This window comes from Amblyomma americanum, chromosome 11 (genome assembly GCF_052857255.1).
Source record: "Amblyomma americanum isolate KBUSLIRL-KWMA chromosome 11, ASM5285725v1, whole genome shotgun sequence".
Lineage (NCBI taxonomy): Eukaryota > Metazoa > Arthropoda > Arachnida > Ixodida > Ixodidae > Amblyomma > Amblyomma americanum.
The window spans coordinates 4,746,545-4,765,384 of record NC_135507.1 but is presented as its reverse complement, the minus strand read 5'-3'; the positions used below and the strand labels follow the sequence as shown (position 1 = coordinate 4,765,384).

The following is an 18,840-nucleotide window of genomic DNA, read 5'->3' as shown; positions in this document are numbered from 1 at the left end:
ATAATAATAATAATAATAATAATAATAATAATTGGTTTTTGGGGAAAGGAAGTGGCGCAGTATGTCTCACTTATCGGTGGACACGTCAACCGCGCCGTAAGGAAAGGGATAAAGGAAGGAATGAAAGAAGAAAGTAAGAAAGAGGTGCCGTAGTGGAGGGCTCCGGAATAATTTCAACCACCTGGGGATCTTTAACGTGCACTGGCATCACACAGCACACGGGCGCCTTAGCGTTTTTCCTCCATAAAAACGCAGCCGCCGCGGTCGGGTTCGAACCCGGGAACTCTCGATCAGTAGCCGAGCGCTCTAACCACTGAGCCACAGCGGCGGGTATGCCGGTACCACCTTATTGTCTACTGAGCCAGAGTACCCGCTTTCGAACCCGACCGCGGCGGCCGCGTTTCTATGGGGGCTAAACGCGCACAAAATTGGGTTCGAACCCGACCGCGCCGGCCGCGTTTCTATGGAGGCGAAACGCGCACAAAAAAAATTTTGTGCGCGTTTCGCCTCTATCGAAACGCGGCCGCCGCGGTAGGGTTCGAACCCGGGTAATATGGCTCAGTAGACAAGCGCCTTAACCACTGAGCTGCCGCGGTGGTTGAGCAAAAAGGGCCTTTTGAGTTTCGCCTCCATCGAAACGCTGCCTCCGCTGCCCGGTTCGAAGCCATGGCTGCTCCAGCTCAGTAGCCGGAAAGAATGTGTGCTCAGCTATGAAGAGATATCTTTAATGTGAAAAAAGGTGGTCTACATCACGATGTGGGAAAGAGGAAGGGAAAGCACACACAGAAGGAGGGGATGAAGATGACAGGTTTTGATGACAGAATAAAGCCAGCAGTACACACAATCCAATACACATAGTAGGCTGCGAAGGCGGGTTCCCAGGACTGCGTCGCATATAAACTACAGCACCGCTCTCGCTACCAGCAGAGCCTGTCCAATTTCTTATGGGCTGCCTGAGAGAGTACCCGCCGCGGTGGCTCAGTGGTTAGGGCGCTCGGCTACTTATCCGGAGTAATCGGGTTCGAACTCGACCGCGGCGGCCACGCTTCGATGCATGGAGGCGAAACGCAAAGGCGCCCGTGTGCTGTGCGATGCCAATGCACGTTAAAGATCCCCAGGTGGTCGAAATTAATCCGGAGCCCTCCACTACGGCGCCTCTTCATTTTTTCTTTCACTTCCTTCTTTATCCCTTCCCTTAAGGCGCGGTTCGGGTGTCCACCGAGGTATGTGAGACAGTTACTGCGCCATTTCCTTTCCTCAAAAACCAATTTTCAGTGTTCGCCACTCAGGCACACATGCTCTGTGTGCGGAGCGGACTCAACGTTACAAGCGCCAATCCGCGTCTAGTTGCCCGATACAGCACAGCGTTCGCTCTCTAACCAGGTTCAGCAGTAGTTGAACCGCAGCATTTTATTTTCTCAATAGATACCAAGAGCGACCATGGTAGACACGCCCAGTTCAATTAGATAAGTTCTTATCTCAAATTGTTTCGGTTGCATGTTTATTTTAAAAAGGTTGCGCGACTAGCTGAGTGGGAGAGCATTTTAGCGCCTTGTAACCAAGCATCCTATGTAACAAGCAGTCGCACCAGACGTGTTGGTTTTTGGGCGCAATGGACAGCCCTGTAACAGAACATGAAATCGGTTATTCAGTGTATCAGAACAAGAAACCGCCCCTGTAGCTCATTTTAATCTCAGATCGCAGCCGCAGCCACAGAATGCTCTATTAAGGAACAGGCAGCAGAGTCGGAGACACACAGTGCGACGTATATCTGACTGCAAGGGGTTATTACCGTTAGCTCCCTACGCGGAGGGTTTGATCCAACTTGCAAGATCTTCAGGTGGTCGGAATTATTCCGGAGCCCTACACTACGGCACCTCTTTCTTCCTTTCTTCTGCCAGTCCTTACATTACGGCGCGGTTCAGGTGTCTGCGTAGATGTGAGCCAGATACTGCGCCATTTATTTCCTTAAAAATTAATTTTCTGCAGTCTGCGAAGCATGGTGGCTTGCGAGCGATCGGTCAAGGTCGAGGTTGGGAGGCGGATACACTCGTCATGTCCCCTTGCAGAAGTTGGTGATTTCAGCATATGGCTGGGTGGTATCGGCGAGGGCATCCGGGTTTGAGGGCCCGACTGTGCTGTGCTGTCCTTCCGCGTGCCGAAAGCGCAGGCTTCATTACCATGGCTAAGCTGGAGCTTTTCTTCGCCAGCGAAATACGAGGTCAAGTTGCAAGATGTGCGAGTTTACACGTTTCATTGACGAAGATGCAGTTTTGCACAAATTATGCCATTTATTTTTCATGCGCTATATATTTAATCTTTACCTGTTTTCTCCGGAGCAGTAGTAGATTGCAGCAACCCTCGTCCAAAGGTTGAGACATTGTGTTCTGTGCTGGTGTTTTTTCGTTTGCTGGTTGCTGTTTCTTTTATCACGCATTAAAAATATAAAGCCGTTGATTACGAATTCAAGCGTGTCTCTACAAGGCACGTGACTTCTCCCCGAGCGAACGGAGATGAGAGCTCTCCCCTTAGGAGCTTCCCATCGGAAAACTGCGCAGCAAATAATGAAGGGGCGTGGTTGGCTCACACAACTTCTCAAGCGACGATTAATAGCTTTATTGAATACCAACCGCGATTGAAGCATTAATCTACTAAGTGGGAAACGTTAATCGGCCGATCTCTGGCTTCTGTAGTCCGCTTACGCGCGACATTCTTTCGGCGCTTGTTTGGCTTGGAACGCAGGCGGCCACGCTGCGATGGAGGCGAAACGCAAAAGGCGCCTGTGGGGTGGTGTGGTGAAATTAATTTGGCTAGAGAATTCGAGGCCCGCAGTCGCCCTGGGTCTCCGCACGACCCCATTCCCGGTCTGAACGTTCATGTGGTGTTGGTATTGAGAGGGTGTTGCTTGGTCCATGACGCACGCGGCCCGGCTGGCGGCGATCTGCTGGTTGGCCAGGCCCGCTGGCTGCAGTGAGGTCTCCTAAGTGTCCTCAGGTTTGTAGAGGGGACGCTGCACATTATGGAAGGCTTCCTTTCTTCCTTCACTCCCTCCCTTATTCCTTCCCTTTAGGAGCGGTTTGGGTGTCCAACGAGATGCGCCATTTCCTTTCCTCAAAAAGCAACTTTAGTTTCAATCGAAGCTGTCCTTGGCATTAGAAACTAGCGCCCTCTCGGCCGCCGGTAGCGAACACTATGTGACAATGCATATTTCGAACTTGCAGTTGTGAGAAACCTAGAGTGCGCCGAGTGATTGATCACGAACATGGTGATTATCATGTCCGACTCTTCCTTCTTCTCACCTATATAAAATGCTTCTTGCACTCACACCAACCATTTCGGACAGCCGCCGAAAATGAATGGGGTGTACCGAACATTCGATATTCCCGCAGCGTTTTTAGCCTTCAGCGCCACGCAGCTCGTGGTGGCAGCTATGGAAACTAGAAGCGTTTGTACAGATTTCCTGGGCTTTAACACTTTTAGGCGCTATGCACCCCTTTGTGTGCATTCAGAACTCGCTGCTTTTTCTGGGAGTGTGGTACAGCTAGCGGTTATTTTTTTCATATGATTTTAGCATTTTTATATCGCAAATGGAGAAGTACTTGCTGTTGGGCTAGTTGGTTCATCATAAAGTTGAATAGCGCAATGGAACGAACACAGGAAAACACAGACACAGGCGCTCTTTCTGTCTCTGTGTCTTCCTGTGTTCGTACCCTTGCGCCATTAAACTTTATCGCAAATGGACAGCTTTTTCACGTTCGCTAAAGCGAAGGCAATAAAAAATATCTGTTAAAACAGTGAGCTTGCCACCACATCCGGTAGCGTATACTCTGGAACACACGTGCTGACACCTTTATTATACTTATTTCTACGCTTCCGACTTCATGCGATTCCTCGAAAAAAAAATCGTGATTCCTCGATTCCTCATGCAACAAATCCTAGCGCTTCGATGTTACAATTTTCAGACACTGCGATACCTTGTATGAAACTTCGTACGTTCCCGTAAAAGCAATAACCGTTGGTGCTTTGAGTTGCACACCTGGAATTGGCCGCTTTCTTGAGGCCTCCATAGACTATTTAGAAGTTGTTTTTTTTTTCATTTTTCACGTGAACTGATAGTGGTGATAACTTTATTTTTAAGCAAAAAATAAACGGAGGTCTTGCATGTGGGCTCCTAAGTCCATAAGTCTTCACGGAGAGCTCTGTCCACTAGCCTTCTTTTGGCCAACTGGTTGAGCAATTCGCAGAGCGGCCTCCCATGAGGATGGGCTGGATGGGGGGGGGGGGGGGGGGTGGACTGCCATGACATGAGGGCATTTCCACAGTGTTGCAAATGGGTCGCAAGCCCCAGGGGTAGCGTTGGCCTGGCGGCCTGGGGCACAGCTGGAAGCATCCGAAGGTCCTGGCAAAGGATGAGTCGACTGCCAACAGAACAACTTGTTTATTCTAGCATCGCAAAAGAACAGCCGGTCAGGGCGACCACGTTACTCGACGGAAGAAATCGAAGTCTCTCTTTGGCGTCCGGGGCAGCTGCCTTTATACCCTCGGAGTCGAGGGCAAGAAGGAACGGCTCGGGATGAGGCGCACGAGACGGCGACGCACGGACATGTTGAGACGTGACGCGACGCGTCCGCCGGGCCGGCGCCGGTCAGACCTCCTCGCCTCCCAGTTGGGGAGCTCCTCTCCCCGGCTGCCGCACTTTGACAATCGTGGGCACCAATATGCACACACACACACACACTCACACACGAAGACACGTGGCATTGAAACCTGCCTGGATGCGCTTGGCGGGAGGCGTTGCGGCAGCACTGAACGGGCCAAAATGACCGCCACTTTGAACGAAGCCCCGGCGTCCGTTGCATCCGCGCCGGCTATACCGCGCGTCGTAGGCGAAACGTAACAACAGGTAGTGAATGATGGTATCCTTGGCCACCCCATATGTTGAACAGAGTGGGAGGGTCAAGGTAGGGTGGTCGCGATGAAAGAGGTAAAGAGAGATGTAGCAGTATGTCTGCAGTTGCCGCCAGACCGCACCATATTTTCATTCTAGTGTACGGTGAGGTGGTGTGGGGATCAAGCGGCGTTTTTCGTAATGAATGGTGGTGGTAGTGGTTTTGATTAAAATATTAGCAAAAAGGAAGGAAAAGATTTTTGCTAGCCCCGGCATCTGCCATCGATACTGCCATCGAAACTATTTACACAATAAGAAATGTGTCCAGGTTGTGTGCGTGATTAGTTCATGTTGGAGGAATTAAAACGCGCACAGCACTGTGTTGGCTACAACTGGAGTGGGGCGTCCAGTTATTAATTGTTCAAGGTAGAACTCGCGGAGCGTTCGGTCACTGCGTGCAACTACCTGACGGAGAACAGACGGGACGTCAAGCCCGTGTGTTCGAGGAATGCACAGAGACTTACTAAGGTTCGCTCACGAGTGCGCGCACTGCCCTGCGGCCACAATAGCGTCTTGAGGGAGTCTGGTAGTATGCCCAGCGCCCTATAGGCCGCAAGCATATCGCGACGAGCATCGGCGAACGCGGCACATTGAAGGGGCAGGTGTTCTATAGTGTTTCCACTGCACTGCATCCGTCACGGTTTTATGTGAGTAGAGTCCGCGAAGTCTCCTGCATGGGTTTGGTCGTCCGATCTTCCGGGGCCCGGAGGGATAGATCTCGGGCCAGCGCATGAACGCGCTGATTACCGGGGATCGAGACATGCCCGGGAACCCCCGTCAGGATTATCTCTTGGGTAAAAGCGTGTCCTGATGCAAGAACGCGTCGGACGGTTGGTGTGATAATGCTTTGCTGATATTGACGGTACGCTGCTTAGGAGTCGGTACAGATTTCCTTGATGCTGGTATCTTGTGTAGCGTGTATGAGCGTCAAGGCGATGGCCGCGCCCTCGGCCTCCGTGCAAACCAACACCGATCTGTGACGTAAGCAAGATGCGGTGGCGCTGCTGTCGCCAGTTGGAACGACTGGGGGAAAACTTTGGGTGAAACGTAAGCTTAGCGCCCATAGAAATACTTGGGAGGAAACATTTTCAAAGCAGTTTTTCCGACTTCACAGTGCAGCTTTGCGCTATAGCATCCAATAAAGGCCGAGTTTGGGCGAGTTGGTTTACCATGCTGAACGTAAAAGCGCAAAAAAAAACAAGGACGTAGAATGTTGTGTGTGTGTGTGTTGTGTGTCTAATTCTACGTCCTTGTTTTTTGCGCTTTTACGTTCAGCTATAGCATCGAGCCATATACCGCTGGAAAGTTTAGGTCGTGTGAATGCAATGGGATAGCGGCCCGGATTAAGTAGCGTTGTTGAGTTGATTGCAATTAAAACCAAAACCAATCATAAGCACAGAGTTATAGCTCTTTCTTCATATAGTTTCGGTTTCAGCGTGTCGAACGGTAGTTGTGACATCAGAAGGCCTACTAACTAGGTTTCACAGAGTTAAACCGTTGGCAATTTTTATTCCGTCATTGGTTCAGATAGTGATAACGTAAGCATATAATATTTAGACTGCTTGCAGCTGAGTGTCTTCAGACGAACGCCGTAGAACTTTTTCTGCAGTGTGCGTGCGTGCGTGCATGCACGCGTGCACGCGTGTTTGGTTTAGTTTGGTTCATGGGGGTTTAACGTCCCAAAGCGACTCAGGCTGAGAGACGCCGTAGTGAAGGGCTCCAGGAATTTCGACCACCTGGGGTTCTTTAACGTGCACTGGCATCGCACAGTATACGGGCCTCTAGAATTTCGCCTCCATCGTAATTCAGCCGCCGCGGCCGGGATCGACCCCGCGTCTTTTGGGCCAGCAGCCGAGCGCCGTAACTACTCAGCCACCGCGGCGGCGAGCGCGCGTGTGTGTGCGTGCGTGCGCGCTCGCGCTCGCGGAAGGTGCTTGCAACGAGCTGGACGTTTGTTTTGCGGCCACAAGAGCGGTGCGGAGCCTTTTTCTATTAGCGCTCCTTCCTGTACATTCATCACTAGCTAATGAACGCATGACAGGAACACGTCGCGCATATAGACTCCGACTGAAGGTCGTGCGCCGTAGGAGACGGTGTACGATCACGGCTCGGGGCTCGTTAACGATTTCAGGCGCGCTGCCCAGTTGGCACGGCCGTAAAATTTTTCAAATAAATAAATGAGCGAGGAAAAAAAAAACAAGCAAGGCCGCAGGAATGCCAAGGGCCTGTGCCTAATTCAAATACCATGTGCGCCCCTGGCGGACTCTCTCTCAAACCAGCATACCACGGTCGTTACAAGACGCTCATTCCATGGTTGTTTGCTTTTCGCTTTTGCTTTGAGCGGTCTTTTCTCTTAACCTAACTCAAATGTGTCATTGAAAATTCTGGCTTGTGTGGGAGTAGCCGGTTAGGGCGCTCGGCTACTAATCCGAAGCACCCGGGTTCGAACCCTGCCGCGGCGGCCGCGTTTCGATGGAGGCGTAACGCTGCGTTTTTATGGAGGCAAAAGGCTACGGCACCCGTGTGCTGTTCGATGTCAGTGCACGTTAAAGATCCCCAGGAGGTCGAAATTATTCCGGAGCCCTCCACTACGGCACCTCTTCCTTTCTTCTTTCACTCCCTCCTTTCTCCTTTCCCTTACGGCGCGGTTCAGGTGTCCAACGATATGACAGATACTGCGCCATTTCCTTTCCCCAAAAACCAATTATTATTATTAAACGCAAAGGCGCCCGTGTGCTGTGCGATGTCAGTGCACATTACAGATACCCAGGTGGTCGAAATTTCCGCAGTCATCCACTACGGCACCTTTTTCTTCCTTTATTCTAAGTGAACACTGCAAATCTACTTTTACGGAGCCACCTTGGGTCGGGTACCGACGAAACTAACATTCGCGACATTTTAACTTAGTCCAAAATTAGCACTCTAAGTGCGGGCTGCGCATCCTGCAACAAGCCTCATTGTCAGGTCCACGCCTAGATGACAGACTCAAGCACCTCCTATATATATAGGGGAATGTTTTTCTTAATGCGTAATGATGATCAGTGGGATTATAATACTTGGATTAATCTATCGCCTAATGAAAATTACTTACAAAGCAGCAGAAAAAACAACCATGTCGCCGGTGGGATCCGTCGCAGGATATGGTCTACGGTGCAGTTCTTGGAGGCTGTAGGAAGGCAGGACATGTGAGTAGGACATGAAGGAAGTCTCCCGGTTTCCCGCAGAGCTTACATGAAGAAAGGAATTGATCGGGGTATCGGGCATGAAGGAGAATAGGGTAGGGAGCAGTTCGGGTCTGGAATGGGCGCCAGTGGGAGGCCTGGGTTAAGGTTAGGGAGGGAGCCGGCGGTGCGTAAACGCGCCGGGTAAACATTCCCCTGTGCACCTTGGTTTCGGTGACTGTTAGCTCTCTTCATAGGTTTTTCAAACAAGCCCCTCATTTCTTTTACTTTGTCTGCTAATAGCTTAACGAAGGTCTCGGTTCTGGCAGTCTTAATGCCATAGGTAGCATAAGAGGGCTCTCACACAGTTTCCACCCTCGCCGTTAGATGACGTTCTACGTCACTCTCGCGGTAATACAGAACGTCGTGCTACGTCCGCCGCTATGGACGAGAGTGGCGCTAGTGAACACTCTAAAGGTTCGCTTACACCTAATAAACATAAATACCCACGAAAGCAGCAGATTGGACAGCCGTCGCCGTAGCTCAGTTGGCAGAGCACCGGACGCGATATTCGGATCCCACCGGCGGCATGGTTGTTTTTGCTGCTGCTTTATAAGTAATTTCTTTAAGCGATATATTAATCCAAGTATTATAATCCCACTGATCAGCACTATACATGATAAAAAATAAATATTCCCCTGTGCACCTTGGTTTCGGGGACTGTTAGCTCCCTTCATATTTGTATATATATATATATATATATATATATATATATATATATATATATATATATATATATATATATATATATATATATATATATATATATATATATATATATATATATAAGAAATATCTCTTTTAGTCTTTAATCTTTTAGACAAAAAGACTAGAAGAGAGATTTCTCGAAATACACTATATGTACATATGTTACAGCATTCCGTACATATACAGATAATGTGCGTCGACGCACCTGGGGTGTCAAGTTTATCTCAAACAGAAAATTGGAAAATTGAAAATTGGTTTCTTTAGGGAAAGGAAGTGGCGCAGTATCTGTCTGACATATCGGCGGACACCTGAACCGCGCCGTAAGGGAAGAGATAAAGGAGGGAGTGAAAGAAGAAAGGAAGAAAGAGGAGCCGCTTCCGAAGTTTATTCTCTCTCCTACCTTTCTCTCTTTCTTCACGCAACCTAAGCTTCCCTCCCCCTTAGCATCCCCACCTCGATCCCTCTATCTCGCTTTGTAATAACTGGTTTTTGGGGAAAGAAAATGGCGCAGTATCTCTCTCATATATCGTTGGACACCTGAACCGCGCCGTCAGGGAAGGGATAAAGGAAGGAGTGAAAGAAGAAAGAAAGAGCGAGGTGCCGTAGTGGAGGGCTCCGGAATAATTTCGACCACCTGGGGATCTTTAACGTGCACTGACATCGCACAGCACACGGGCGCCTTAGCGTTTGGCTCCATAAAAACGCAGCCACCGTGGTCGGGTTCGAACCCTGGAATCCGGATCAGTAGCCGAATGCCTAACCACTGAGCCACCGCGGCGCTTTGTATTACACAAACTACAGCGGCACAGCTGGATTCTTCGGAAAACTGGCCACCGTACAGAAACTATATACACGTACTCTTGCATACGCATGCACTATATAGGCATTCGCATAGCTATCGTTAACGTCGTCCATCAAGCCACCGAAGTTGTGAACGTGATACATATGTCGACATTTTAGCCCTCTACTAGTATCACTACTACTGCATAGTTCTCCTCGCGGTACCGTGAGCCCACCGTATGCACGATTCAAGGCCGAAACACGCCGCCAGCTAAACCCATGGCCCGGAATGGCCTGGTGGGCAGCCTTATGTAATGCCCTAACGCGCACGCAGATTGAAGCAACCCACAGTGAAGTGGCAGTTATCTACGGCGGCAAGTACCTGCAGCAAAGTATAGACAGAGTGAGCGGGGCGACCCCCCCCCCCCCCCCCCCCTATACAAGCTGGCCCCGCCCCCAACTAAGAGGCCCGTTTCTGTTGAGAGCCAAATGGCGAGATTGATGCCCACACTGTTTTTCTTGGAGGCGTTTTTTTTCTTTTTGCTTTTGTGAGAGCATAGCTGTGTGTGTTAGCGTGCTTCTGTGGCGACGCTTAATTCGCTACGCAAGAACATAAAAATAACGCTAAAACAAGAATAACGCTAAAGAGAAATCGAAAAGCAGAAATGAGGCGGGCGAACGCAACGAAAGCAAGGGCGCGAGGCGCGGCAGGCATGCTTTCTTTTTCGGCATGCTCAAGAATCGCGCTCGTTGGTACAACGCAAGAAGCTTCACCTTCAGTGAGAGCTGGGTAAAACGGAAGGACGGACAAGCAGACAGACAGCAGCTTCTCTACAACCTTTGTCGGTAAAGTTTCGAGACTGATTTATTTTCTTCTCTAGAAATGATTCCCCAAAACAAATGATGGTGCGTATGTGTAGCGCCATATTTTCGGGCTAACCTGAGCTATTTATGTTAATTGCTGTGGCAGCCGCTAGATTGCACTTTATGCAAAAAATACGTTGTCACTAGTCGTCTGCGCATTCTACTGTGAGTGAATGTGGAGAGATGGACGTCCACCTCGAACAGCGTGTAAACATAAAATTCTGTGTGAAGCTTGGCAAGACTGCCACACAGCCGTATGAGCTCCTTCGTGACGCTTACGGCAACGAGACATTATCGCGGGCACGAGCTTTCGAGTGGGACAAGAGGTTCGTTTCGGGGAGAACGTCGGTGGAAGACGACACAAGGCAGGGGCACCCTTCAATATCACGGAAAGAAAACAACGTGGCTCGGATCAGGGAAATCGTACAGCAAGACCGCACTATTACAGTCCGCATGCTATCAGGTGCTCTCGACATGAGTAAGACAACATGCCACCAAATTTTGCTTGAGAACTTGGGGAAACGAAAGCTGGATGCCAGACTTGTGCCGCACTCCCTCACACAGGACCAGAAGGACACGCCGGCATCAGTGAGTGCTGATTTGCTCTCCGATGCAGAGAAGGATGCTGGATTCGTCGACAGCATCATTGCTGAAGGCGAAACATGGCGTAGTATCCTCAAACAAAGAAGCAGAGTGCCGAATCAGAGCGCCGAACGGCGGTCCGCAAGCTCTTCGGCGTCGGCGAGAAAGGTGCGGCGACAGAAGACCAAAACGAAGACGACGCTGATAGTTTTTTCGATGCCAGAGGTGTCATACACCATGAGTTTGTCCCACAAGGGCAGACGGTGAGTCAAGAGTTTTATATCCGCGTGCTCCAACACATGCGTGATGCACTGCGACGCCGTCGCCACGATAACGAAAGGCCGCACACTGCTTTCAGCGTGACAAAATTTCTCGCGAAGCACAGCATTACTGTACTTCCCCATCTGCCATGCTCGCCTGACCTCTCCCCATGCGGTTTTTTCCTGTTTCCTCGTGTGAAGAGAGCCCTAAAAGGTCGCTGGATGGGGAGCGTGGAGGCCATTCAAGACGACACGACAAAGGAGCTGACATCCCTGCCAAAAGGAGCGTTTTCCAATAGTTTCTAAGACCTAAAAACACGTTGGAGGCTGTGTATAGACTGCAAGGGAGACTATTTCGAAAGGGTGCTAAACAAATGATTTCAATCTTAAACGCATTTTTTTTAATGGACTGTCTCGGAACTTCACGGACAAAGGTTGTATAGTTGTCTTATGGTGTATTCGGTAGAGATGCATTGCTTCCGCGCTGATGCGCAGGAAGTCATGTGAAATACGACACGATTGGTGCGTCCCTTTGTACCTCAATTGAATGTGCGAAACACTCGCAGAGTTCCGTCACTCCTTATGTCCTCTGTTCACCGTGGCCTCAGAGACTCTCGAAAATCTCAGAGGGAGGCTATTTCGAAGGGGTGCTGCACAATTTATTTCAATGTTAAACGCATTTTTTTTAATGGATTCGGTCTTGGAACTTTACGGACAAATGTTTTATTCCTATTCGCAGTGTTCAAATCGAACCGCTTAGAACAAAATCACAATCCGTTGCTTGTTATCCGTTACTGAGACTGCTATTAACATCATACCGCGAATCGCATAAAGTGACGGGCGAACGTGTGGAAAACGCGAAACGATCTGCGCCCTGATAGAAACATATAGTTTGGGTTTCAATGGATCCCACGGCTCAAGTGTGAATTCTTTTAATGCAAGTGTCTTTCCAAGTGCAGCTATTCGGAAAAGCCTCAAGGCCACCCAGCGTTTGCTCGGACACTCGAGTTGTGCTTTGGGTTCCTGATGCTCTCCATTCAGCCGTCAATATCTATGCGTTAGGCAGGGAGGAGGACACTTCTGTAATTTAAGGTTCGCTTCGTTTAATTTTTTCTCATCTGTACTGAAATAAATGAGAGACAAATAAATTTCTCAGTCCATATACTGTCAACGGCGCTGCAGCGCAGCATGACTCCCTCCACACATTGTCGAGAGTGTTCCTGTCACAGGTTAGAGACAGCTAACCTAAATTCTTGATTAACTTTGCCCATTTAAGTCATGAAACGATATGCAACGATGATGTCTCATTGATAGTAATGGACGTCCGCTGCTGGGCTCGAGGTCGGGCGTTTGACCCTGGCTGTGCAGCGGGTAGATTTCGATCCAGGCGAATTTCAAAAGCACCCGTATACGAGTCGAAGGTCGCGAGGAACGGAGCCTTCCACTACACGACGCGCTTCCCAGCCTAAATTGTCGCTTTGGTGCGTAAAAATTATTTGATTTATTAATTATAATAAACCATTCAATCAATCATTAATTGGTCAATCTCATTTAATGATTGTAGTTAATTGGTGTTGATTTGGTAGGTGAGCGTTTTAATTATTTCTACATAAACTAAATCGTTAAACGACGGCGGAAATCTGAAGGGAAAAGGGTGCCTTCCGGCCGGCTCCACAGATGCAATAAAAGCCGACAAGCTATAAATGGTGTCTTGATAATGATAAGCACGGCTAGCGATGTGTTCTCGACGTGCAGGAACGCAAACACTACTCCTGCAGCGATAGCATTAATTGCTCGACTGGAAGCAGGCCTTAGTATTTAAAAACGCTGCACTGCCTGCAGTGACTGCGAGGTAAAATCAGTTCGAACAGATAATACACAGACGTCCGTGCACTCATGCAAGACACCGAAGACGCAAGCGAACCACAAGAGCTCACCAAAAGCCGCTCACTTTTCCATGCTTGTGCTTCTGCAGTGACGTCACGTATCCCATGTGTCTGCTTGACTCGACCATGCCGGCGGTGGGGATTTCAGGCTCTCATCTGCTGCAAGGCCACTGTTACGAGAGAACTTGGCACGCACCGGGGTATTATGAAACCGAGGAGACAGTGACGTCACGATAGCGCGTCTAAATCCGCGGCCCAAAATACTTAGCGATGCCCCGCTTCCTTCGCTCCCTGACTGTTCATTGTTTTTGTATTCGGGGTCTTCTTTGAGAGCGCCGGGTACAATTAGTGCCAACGCTAGTCGGGAAATCTGCAGAGTTGCGTCACCGACTCGTGCCCCTAACACGCATTGATTTCGACGGTACACCACCTAACGCGGTTGCCTTGCTCTATCACGCAGGAAGCGACCGACCGAGAAATGGTTTCGGATATCCGGGATATATGGGGAATATATGATGTTCATATCATAACTATATGTGAACATCATGTGGAAACCTTAGACCTGTATAGCCATGCAAATATCATTCCGAAATGCATGAGTATAGATTTAAAGCCAGCCACATTGGACTTGTCCCTTCCTATAAAAACGCATTGGCAGGACATATATACTTCAGAAAGCGTCAGGAGAACTTAAGGATATTGTAATCCAACATGATAAGTCTTGTCTGGACGCTTTGGGGCTCAATGAATCTCAGCTACGCAATGAAGTTCTTCTGACTGATCGCGAAACTGCACTTTTAGAGCTGTTTCTAAACAAGAAACAGCTGTCATACCTAACCCAGAGGTTGAAGAAGTTCCTTCGGGACGGGTTTCTCTGCCGCCCTAATCGTCAGATTTAGAAATTTGTCCGCTGCTTTCAACCTGCAGTCAAACCTCTGCATCAGATATAAAAATCAGTTCACCCGCTTCAGGCTCCTGCCAATCAACTTTAAAAGTCACCAAATCTACTCCGAAAAATGTTGTTTATCGTCGGTAACTTTGTCACACGATGAATGCATGGTGCTGCCAAAGGGCCTGAACTTCTGCCCCACCAGTGGTGCAATTTATGAACTTCAACTTTATGAAGGTCTGGATAATTTCTCCTGAAACCTTAGATTGAGGGAATACTACCACGATCGCCCCCAAAAATCATATCCTGGTACAAAACTTCGATCTTTTACTCATTGGACACCACCTGCGCAGCGTGATAAGTGTCTAGATTTATGCATAAAGGCGGTGCAAAAGGATAGCCTTTCCGAATTTCAAAAACGACGCTCTTACCGCCCGAATCTTACAATGCCCGAACGCAATGCATTGCAGGCTCTGAGCAGCCGATCTGACATTCTAATAAAACCAGCGGATAAATGTGGAGCCACCGTAGTTATGGATGAAAAGGCCCAAAGGCAATTAACTGATTCCTCATTTTACAAGGCTCTCCCTATTTATCTCACGCCGGAGTATAATAAGAAGGTTTCAGAATCTATTTTAAGCCTGGCAAAAAAGAACAAAATTGATGACAAGATCGCACAAGCTCTAATTCCGTTACATTCAAGTCCAGGACGTTTTTATCTTCTTCCAAAGATTCATAAAGAAAACAGTCCGGGTAGACGAATTGTTTCTGGAATTGGGACCGTTACTGAAAACATCTTGAGTTATGTCGACAGCCGCGTATGGGATATCCCTCCCTTATATCCTTCATATGTTAAGGACACCACCCATTTTTTGAGTGAAATTCTCGACTTAGTCATTCCAGCTGATTCCTTACTAGTGACCCTGGACGTCGCTTCAATGTACACCAACATACCGCATGCTGATGACATCAAAGCAATCGTCGATTCTTATGAGCGCTTAGAATCCAAACAACTGGTTGACGGCAGCACGCTTGCAGAGCTGCTAAAGCTGATACTCGAGTTAAACAACTTTGAGTTTAATGGCCAGCACTACGTGCAAATAAGCGGAACGTCAATGGCAACAAAAACAACCAAATTACGCTAACTATTCATGGCTGTACTTGAGATGAAATTCCTCAACAGTTCTCGATATAAGCCAATATTTTATAGAAGGTTCATCAATGTCGTATTTCTGGTCTGGACACATGGTGAGGAAAAACTCACTAAGTTTATTTTCGACTTCAACAGCGCTCACCCTAACATATCACCCTAACGCATTCAGCCTCGGCAATGAATTCTCTTGATGTCCAGGTGACCATCACGCAACACAAATTTGAGACAGCGGTTTACAGAAAACCCACAGACCGACATCAGCACATACACTAACATAGAAGTCACACTCGCCATTGTAAAACCTCCATCGCTTACAGTCAGTCCCTACATTTCCGTAGGATTTGCTCTAAAGAAGGCGACTTTGACTCAAACTGCGAGCAACTCCGTGTGGACCTAGCAATAGAGTCGATAATAGAGTCGATAATAGAGTCAGGGCAACCTTAGAGTTCAATCAACCAAATTATCAGGCAGGCTTTCGTAAACAGTATTCCCCCTTTATGCGGTGACCCCCACGCCACACAATCCCACATCATTTTCGGCTGCCCTGCTGACCCTCCACCGCAGGAACAGCACGCCATCTCGAGCTGGGAGGACTGGGAGGTCCTGCTCACGTTTGCAGACCCGACATCGCAGCTTGCTGCGGTGACTCGGGCTGCCGACGTCATGTCCCGACATGACCAACATGATACAGTGCGAGGCCGCGCAGTGGCCCAGGGACCCAGCAGGGTCTAAAACTCACTTGCAGCGATAAAGTTTTCTGTCTGTCTGTCCAAAATAGATCATATTCACACTATCAATCAGGTGATAGAGAAATGCGCAGAATGTAACCAACCCGCATATATAGACTTTATTGATTACGAGAAAGGATTTCACTCTGGAAACCTCAGCAGTCATGCAAGCATTGCGGAATCATGGTGTAGAAGAGCCTTATGTCAAAATACTAGAAGATATATATAGCAACTGCACAGCTACCATAGTCCTCCATAAAGTCAGCAATAAAATTCCAATAAGGAAGGGCGTCAGGCAAGGAGACACGATCTCGTCAATGCTATTCAGCGCCTGTTTACAGGAGGTATTCCGAAACCCGGATTGGGAACAGCTGGGGATAAAAGTTAATGGAGAATACCTAAATAATCTGCGATTCCCTGATGACATTGCTTTGCCGAGTTACTCAGGAAGTGAACTGCAAACCATGATCAATGAGTTAGGAAGACAGAGCAGAACGGTGGGTTAAAAATTAATATGCAGAAAACCAAAGTAATGTTCAACAGTCTAGCTAGGGAACAGCAGTTCACAATTGGCAGCGAGGGGCTGGTAGTGGTAAAGGAATACGTCTACTTAGGGCAGGTAGTGACAGCTGATCCAGATCATGAGAGGGAAATAACTAATAATAATAATAATTGGTTTTTTGGGGAAAGGAAATGGCGCAGTATCTGTCTCATATATCGTTGGACATAACTAGAAGGATAAGAATGGGGTGGAGCGCATATGGCAGGCTCTCTCAGGTCATGAATGGCACTTTACCAATATCAATCAAAAGAAGAATGTACAACAGCTGTATCTTGCCGGTACTCACGTATGCGGGGCACAAACGTGGAAGCTAACGAAAAGGGTTAACCTTAGTTAAGGACAACGCAGCGAGCCATGGGAAGAAAACTGATAGGCGTAACGTTAAGAGACCGGAAGCGGGCAGCCTGTGTGAGGGAACAAACGCAGGTTAACGACATCCTAGTCGAAATCAAGAGGAAGAAATGGGCCTGGGCAGGGCATGTAATGCGAAGGCAAGATAACCGCTGGTCCTTAAGGGTAACGGAGTGGATTCCAAGAGAAGGCAAGCGTAGCAGGGGGCGGCAGAAGGTTAGGCGGGTGGATGAGATTAGGAAGTTTGCAGACATAGGGTTTGCGCAGCTGGCAAAAGACAGGGTTAATTGGAGAGACATGGGAGAGGCCTTTGCCCTGCAGTGGGTGTAGTAAGACTGATGATGATGATTATGGCAGGCGAAAGGCGTTCCGAAGGAGCCACTAACGGCTTCCTGATATTCTCAATGTTCAAGCTTAGTGAAAAGTCCCCATGCCACAGTCCGCTTTTGAGCAGTGCAGTAGAGAACTGCACGGGCTCGAGCTTGCCGGAAAGCCTGGACCGGGCTGGGGGCAGCTGTGTTCTTTCGGGCCTGGGCCGGGCTTGTGCTTTCGGCTGCGGAACCGGGCAGGGTTCGGGCCTGTAAGCTGACGATCCTGAGCAGGGCTCAGTCTTGCGCACAGGTGAAAACAATTGCAGGTCAAGGCAATTAGTACCGGTTTTAAACTACAACAACCAAAAGCTAGATTTCACGCCTCTGTTCTGAAAACGTGGCTGTTTTTCACTGAATTTCGTTATAACAAAAAAAAATTGCGTTACTGAAGCGCTCTTAGCTATTGTACTGTTTCCGGGCCCGCGCCGGTTCCGCGCACTTGGCATAATGGCTGGGCCGGGTACGTCGGTGTTTGCTCGGTCTCGGGCCGGGCCGGGCTCGGGAATGTATTTGGAGCAAGTGGGCCAGGTTCGGGCGGGTAACAAAAAAGGCTTCCGGGCCCTGCCAGGCACATAATTATGGCCCGTGAAGTGTTCTGCATTATAGTGGAAAATTTACGACGCCATCAAGGTACTCAGACGTAAGGATGAGATTTCTGTAAAACTTTTTTCTGGGTTAGTTGGTGTTTCATTCTTTTCCGTAGCGACTTAGCGCAACATAAAAATCTTTAAATATGAGACAAACAGAATGCGTTTCTGACACTTGTCAACATTTGCGTGTTGAGCAGACTCCTCCTAACCCGACGTAAATATTGAGCTTAAGGGGTGTCTTAATTTCTCCACTCCTAAGCCCAAAAGCAGATTTTCTGTGACCCGGAAACTGTTCACCAACCCTGTGCATATTCCACCGGCTCATTGGCGCCGATACTCCGCGCGCGACCACCCGTTTCATGCGAGACGGATATTTGCCATCTTATTATTTTCCCGCTCGATTCCGATACGGGGGGGGGGGGGGGGGATGGCTAGCGTGCCCGCCGGCCCCCAGGCATGAAGCGGCGGCGGCGGCGGCAGGGGTACCGCATATGCGCCGTCGGCGGCATGGCGCAACCAACTCGGCAGCGTCGCGTGCATGCCGACCCGACACGTGTAACGACCACAGCCAAGGCGCCCCGTAATTACTGCGCCATAAAACTGCGCCGACCACGTGGGTGGTCCGCGCCTCCTTCTTTTGTCCCTCCTTTCGCGCGCGCGACAGACAAACATGTCGGCCTCCCTCCTTCGATGTGCCGCCGCGCGACAGTCCCGCTCGTCGTGCGGCGGTGGTTCCCCGTTGAGGAGACCAACAGTTGCATGCAGCACGGAGCGATGCCTGCAGGGGACGCGCGTGCTCTCAGCCAATGAGGACAAGATATAGACATCTGGGAACGTTCGAAGACGATTACCAGCGTTTCTTAATGATACCAGCTAGGAATCTCATGATTGGCGGTTTATCTGGTAGCTGGCTAGGGACGACGTTTGGCCACGTCGGCATCATGTAA

At 49.1% G+C, this 18,840-nt stretch overlaps 1 non-coding gene across 1 annotated transcript; it reads right to left on the bottom strand.

Moving 5' to 3' along the window:
- Positions 1 to 253: 253 nt before the first annotated feature.
- Positions 254 to 328, bottom strand: TRNAS-ACU (transfer RNA serine (anticodon ACU)). The gene has a single exon. It is a non-coding gene; the product is annotated as a tRNA-Ser (tRNA).
- Between the last annotated feature and the right edge of the window lie 18,512 nt (positions 329 to 18,840).